A 7,097-nucleotide genomic window follows, 5' to 3' on the forward strand; every position below is an offset into this window, starting at 1 on the left:
TCTCTTCTCGGCCGGCCGGTGTGGCCGAGCGGTTCTAGGCGCTTCAGTCCGGAACCGCGCGACCGCTACGGTCGCAGGTTCGAATCCTGCCTTGGGCATGGATGTCTGTGATGTCCTTAGGTTAGTTAGGTTTAATTAGTTCTAAGTTCTAGGCGACTGATGACCTCAGAAGTTAAGTCGCATAGTGCTCAGAGCCATTTGAACCATTTTCTCTTCTCTGTTAATTGGTTTCTTGGCGAACTAAGTGCACTACCATCTGTTTTGGTAATGAGCCGCCACTGCTACACGCATTGCTTCATTTGGGAAAGTGTCATGGAGGCGTTGTATCTTCTTATGAGGCAAGCTGGCAGACGATTGTTGTAACAGGTCCTTAATATACTGGATGCTGGCATTGTAAGAGAGTTGACGTCCGATCGATGGTGTTCTATCGGGGACAGACTTACAGATCTTACTGACTAGCGGGATGTGTCAACTTGGCACAGACGGTTTGTAAAGACACATGTCATGTGCGGACGAATATTGTCTTTTTGAAAAATGACTCCATGATACTGTCGCATGAGAGGTAACACATGACATAGCGCTATGCGATTAGAATTCTCTCAATCACTACCAGCCCTGACCTAAAGATAATACTCGCTGGCTCCCCATCGAGGCCCAGGAGAAAGACAGGCTGCAGCGCGTACGTCACGAAGGTAGGCCTCAACTCGCTCGCTCGCTCAGCTCGGCAGACAAAATGCGTTTCTAAACCTGTTAACTTTCAGATGAGCATGAACGTACTAACGAGAATAGCTTCTTCTACTGAAATCTGTTGTTATGAAGTCTTACCGTTTAACAGTCCTACAACAAAATTTAAGACCAGTACTCGATATAAATGAACGGCTTGTTTTATAGCATTTAGTCTCTTCTGCTTAACAGTCCTCATTTCATACATGAAGTGGTGCCTTATGCAATTGATAATATTTTGGCATGATATTAATTTTATTGTGCCCCAGTACAGTTGTTACAAATTATAAGTACGCCTATGGAGCTCCGATGACTGTAGGAATAATAACAGTAAGACTCCACAATAGCGGATTCCAGTAGAAGATGCAATTCTCGTTTGAACGTACACACCTAGTTACGAGTTAACAGGTGTAGAAACGTAGTTTGTTTATTCAGTTGAGCGAGCGAGCGCGGGCCTACCTTCGTGACGTACGCGCCGCGTCCTGTCTTTTTCGTAGGTCTCGCTCCTCATATCATACGTCAGCAGTAACATCGCTGTCTCTCTCCAAAACAATGGAGTGGGACCTCTCCCCAGGTCACCGCCATATTCGCCATTCGGACTAAAACACAACCGCGATTCATCGCTGAGCTCGACATGCCATTCATCAGCAGTTCATGCCTCCCGATCATGGCGTTAACGGCATTCCACCCATGCGACGGTAATTCCCTAGTCCGACTGCTGCTAGTCTCCGTCCAGTAGTGCGGGGCATCCATTACCTGATCCCGGATGGCAGGCGCAGATGTGAATGGGATAAGATAGGCTTGGTGCACAATACTGCCATCCTCCGTTGTGGTGGTCAGACGTGATCCACCAGAACCTTAACGACGAGTGAGTCTGCCCTCACGTTCCCATGTCACATCGGGCCGCTGTCGCGTCAGAACGCCACACAAATCTGGATACTGAACGATTCTACCAGCCGGCTAAATGGACACCCACAATTAGGCCTCTTTCAAACTCAGTCAGGTGCTGATAACGCTGTATCGTACGAGTATGAGGCATCTCCGCGTCCTTCACAGAGATCACTCAATATCTGAGCGTAGTATACCATTAGCAGAGCCTGTTCTGTTGATGGTGCGAATGGAGCTGTCTACTGCCTGTCGAATCTCTGGAACAGTTCTGAAGCGAATGCCACGAAGTGGTTCCTTCATCTTCGGAATCAAATCAAAGTCACAAGGACTTAAGTCCGGGGAGTATGGTGGATGGTACAGTACTTCCCAGTCCCATAGACCGAGCACAGGAGCCACAGCTTGCGCTGTATGCGCCCGCGCAGCGTCGGGCCGAATGATGGGTAGGCTGTCGCCGTTTCTTTCGCAAAGCTGGTCGCAGGTGATGCTCCAAAAACGAACAGTAATACTGTGCATTAACGGTGGCATTCGCTTCAGAACTGTTCCAGAGGTTCGACAGACAGTAGACCGCTCCATTCGCACCATCAACAGAACAGGCTCTGCTGACGGTATACTACGCCCTCCACATCGCTGGCGACGGGTTCTACACAACACTGATGACTACTTTGAAGGACAGTAACAGGTGCAAACATGTAACTCTTTCGTATCGGTTGTGAGTAAATAGTTGCCACTATTTAAGTTCCAACCCTCGTATGCATCCAAAGAAAAGTTTGTTTCAGGCCCTCATTTTCGTCATAGTTAGACAGACGAAATGAAGCGGTGCTGTGCAGTGGATGTGTTGTATTAACGAACCACAATTGAAATACACAAACTTCTTTACCTCTTTGTAGCGGAGTCTGTGGTAGCAAGCATTGCTGATGTCATACCGTATAGTCTTCCCCTTGTCACGTACGAGAACATCCACGCTTGTCCCCCCCCCCCCCCCCCCCCCCTCGCCCCCTCCTCCCCTTTATCTAACGAGATACTTTTATCTTGTGGGCCAAGTCTCCCGGTGCTCTTAGTTCGTGCTCTTCTTCACTCCCTAATTGACAACTGCTTCAGTATAGAATACGATACTCAATTACGGCCGCAGCTTCTCGTTATATGCTGGCCTAGATTTTCTGAAACATAATAACATATCTGGAGACATGAAAATCTTGCTATAACCAACGTTGCTGGAACGCTGAAGATATTAGTTGCTAGCAACTGTAGCCAGAAATTCAATACAGTGCACCTGTATTTATTTCAACAATAAATATTACAAAAATGAGAAAAAGATTCTTCATTCTAGTATAACGCGAAGCTTATTCGAAATCAAGATTCTTCTTTTAGCTTTCGCATCTGTATACGAATCAGAGAGTCTGCCTATTCTCCTCCATGTTAATATACAATGTTCAACAGACTTAAATATAGTAGTAGTAATAGTTTACTCAAGCGTGAATTACTTTTAAGATGAAACCGGACATATTATAGTTTAAGGATAAAAAGGGCACAGATAGTCAGCTGTAGCCTTTTAGTAGCAACCGTCCAGACATTTGATTGATGTAACGTAAATCAAGATGACATGGCGGAGATTGGAGTCATCATTCTCCCGAATAACGCCAGTCTGTTGAGAACAGCAGAACTCGTCCGATACGTAAATAACGTTTAATACCGCTCTGTTTACACATTCCAGTAAACAATTGATTTCATAATCTAAAAATCTAGAATACTCATTCATTTTCCGACGTCAATCCCGGCACACACTACGCACAACTATGCACACTGTATCGGTTGGCATCAGGACCAAGAGAATCACGCTTGGTCTCCATGTTATGTTCTCCAAATTCCTGTTAGCTTCCCTGAAAAATTGAGACCGCACATGTCCATAGTGAGTTATTTCTGTTAGACTATTTTTTATCAAACCACTACTCTGTATTATCTACGCAGTCACTCACTGTACATAATGTAATGTGCAATACATAGTTTTTAACTGTGTTTTAAAATTTGTTTTAGTGATCTATTTAATCCCTTTAGATAATTAATTGTACTATTTTATTCCTGGGCAGAAAATGCTGTTTTATGTTTATTGTTTTTACCAAGTGTAAGTTAAGTCTAGATTATGTTTTATTGTCATGGATAGAGCTGTTTGTGCAGTAATAATCAAGTTATTTTATGTGCTTGAATGGTTCGTAGATATACTCAAATAGAGTACAGTAGTTAAATTCCACATTGTTCTGAACTTATCTTTACAATGAACTCTATATCTATATCTACGTGATTACTCTGATATTCACAGTGAAGTGGCCGGCGGAGAGTTCAATGAACCACCTTCATGCTGTCTCTCTTCCGTTCCACTCTCGAACGGCACGCGGAAAAAACGAGCACTTAAATTTTTCTCTGCGAGCCCTGATTTCTCTTATTTTATCCTGATGATCATTTCTCCCTATGTAGGTGGGTGTCTACAGAATGTTTTCGCAATCGGAGGAGAAAACTGGTGATTGAAATTTCATGAAAAGATCCCGTCGCAACGTCTTTGTTTTAATGAGTGCCACTCCAATTCACGTATCATGTCTGTGACACTATCTCCCCTATTTCGCCAGAATACAAAACGAGCTGCCCTTCTTTGTACTTTTTCGATGTCATCCGTCAGTCCCACCTGATACGGATCCCACACAGCACATCCAGCAATACTCTAGAATAGGGCGGACAAGCGTGGTGTAAGCAGTCTCTTAAGTAGACCTGTTGCACCTTCTAAGTGTTCTGCCAATGAATCGCAGTCTTTGGTTTGCTCTACCCACAACTCAGTTACTATTTTCATTTATTACTGTTATGGCTCTTTTCTACAGTTTAAAACTATTCTCATATTGTGGACATTTGTTCCCCAGAAAGGAGTACCATAGCTAAGAACTGAGTGTAACTGAAAGGTTCTGGATGCCACACACTGATGACCTGGACTCTAAGAGTATAACATGCTGATGACACTCAATTTGCATTTATATTTATGCGTTCACACTGCTTCAAATGATAATCAGCTTTCATTTCTAGAAATGTCGAGTCTGTTCCGCTGTTTATAAAGGTACCATCTACATTTACTTTAACAGAGTCATCTTCCCTCTTCAACTTGAAATACATGGCACTTGTTTCTTTGTGTTTAATGTTGCTTTACTACATATTGATCAGTTGTGGAATTCCTTCAGGATTTCATCTGATCCTCTGCAAATACTTGTCTTGCTTTTTTTTTTTAGATTTTTTTAGTAGCTATAATGTACTCAGCAAAGCGAAGTTTCTTTCCGTGACTAACACTACTGCGAAGAACAGTATTGGTCCTAATGTGCCATCCTGAGGGAACCCTATATTAATGTGTTTTAATTCTGATTGGTGTTTCACTAGAAGTTTGATCTTATTTTAGCTTTCATTTCTACTCTTTGTGTCCCTTCTGCAAGCTAGAGTTAGAACCATTCGTTAGCTACAATTCTTATTTCTAATGATTCTACTTTGTTTAGTAGAATGTTATCGTCAATAGTATCATGTAAGCTTTGGACAGATTTAAGGATATGCGTGAGAGACGCTAATCCTTATCGAAAGCATCTGGAAACACTTTTGTAAATTCTACTGTGGCTGAGTCCATATTTCTACGAGGCGTGCTGAAAAGTAAAGCCTCCAAATGTTTTCTTCTGTTCTCAGTGTCGGTTGAGGTGTTTACATGCCATGCATATTACTCGGTTGACTTTCTCGCTTCACTGAGGCAAGCTGGAACTCTGCTGCTAGAGGGCTTCGAATTGAGCGTGTAAAACAGCTTTGTGTAACGTAACTACGAGTACGTGGGGGCGTGAGAAACAGCGGACTGCAATCGAGTTTCCAGTCGTCCACACTTGGAGCATGGCAATGCCAGAGTACACACGAGAGCTGCGGCACCTGCAACAACCCGTCACCACGGATACACCGTCGTCTATCATCCTCCATTCAGTCCCGGCTTGGAACCCCCATCCGATTTTCATCTGTTTCCAAAACTTAAAGAACACCTTCGAGGACTTCGCTTTGACAGTGATGAAGTGGTGGAAGCAGAGATGAGGTTGTGGTTCTGCCAACAAAGTCAAACATTCTACAGTGACGGTATCAATAAACAGGTCTGGTTAGGAGAATGGTATTCGTCGCCAGGGTGACTACGTTGAGAAATAAATATGTAGATATGAAGAGTAAAATGTAGAATGGTTTTATTTAAAAAGCTTTAAAGGTATGCTCTTTGGGAACTGTTCCAGTATACATATTGTTAATTCATAGAGGGCTATTTTTTCAGTTTGTATACTGTTTTACTGACTTTATGATGTGTGATTAGTAGTTATATCATTGTATCTAATGCATCATTGTATACAAGTCGGAATAACACATGAAATTCAAGACATTAACATACAATTAATTTTTCTCTTATTTCTCAATTTATTATATAATTTACTTTGTAACACCATGTGAGCCACTGTGTAATGAAAGTAAAACCAGTGCCACCTGTTAGTGCTCATGTATTGTTTGCGTGAAGTAAATTTATTATTTTTCAATGATATATTTTCAATTATCTTGTTAAAGATTGAAATTATCTGCAAGCAATACAAGATATAACACGAAAGACAATATTTCACTACATCCATCGTGAAAGGTGAACTGCAGCCGCTATTTAAACTGGCGGTTTATTTGGGTATAAACTGTTTTCTGGATTTTTGATATGATTCATTATCCGTGTCACTGCAGGTTCATCATCAGATGGAGGCAGTATTGCAACAATATGGTCTGGACCACGTGGTTGTGGTCGTGCTGATTGCACTGACTTGTGGTGTACTTGTGGTATCCCTGCTGAAAATGTAAATTTTGCATGTAATACACTCATACATTGATGTCATTCAGAGGCACTTTGTTTCCCACTTATTTACAGCAAGTACACACTGAACGTAAGGCGATTAATACGAATTTCGTTGAGTCCGATTCAAAAGTTTCCTCAAACGAAGAATCAAGTTAACGACCCGACGGACCAATGCAGCTCTAAGAAACACGGAACACATTTAGCACTCCCCCTAATGGGGAGCTATTAGGAAAATGAGCGAGAGTTCTGCCCTCAGTCGTGACAAACGATACACGACCAGTAGTAACGACAAGAGAACAACAGAACTCCCACGAAAAATTATTACACTAAAAACTGGAAACCCAAAATACGCCTAAGGCCGATACTTTGGTAAATTGGAAAGCTACAGACAGGAAAGTACGGCTCTGTGCTTCAGTGGGTAAGTGCTGGACCACCATCCGAAGGCAGTGCTCTCTGCCATTGATTTGTTAATATGAAAAATGTCGAACGGCGTCGTCTTTCAAAGTCCACATTAAACTGTAGGTCCCACTGTACATGTCAGGGTACCACTGATGAAAGATTTTACGAATGCAAAATAAAATAGCGCCATACTCAGTAAACACTGCTGTTTTCAAAC

The sequence above is a fragment of the Schistocerca americana genome, chromosome 2 (assembly GCF_021461395.2).
Source record: "Schistocerca americana isolate TAMUIC-IGC-003095 chromosome 2, iqSchAmer2.1, whole genome shotgun sequence".
Lineage (NCBI taxonomy): Eukaryota > Metazoa > Arthropoda > Insecta > Orthoptera > Acrididae > Schistocerca > Schistocerca americana.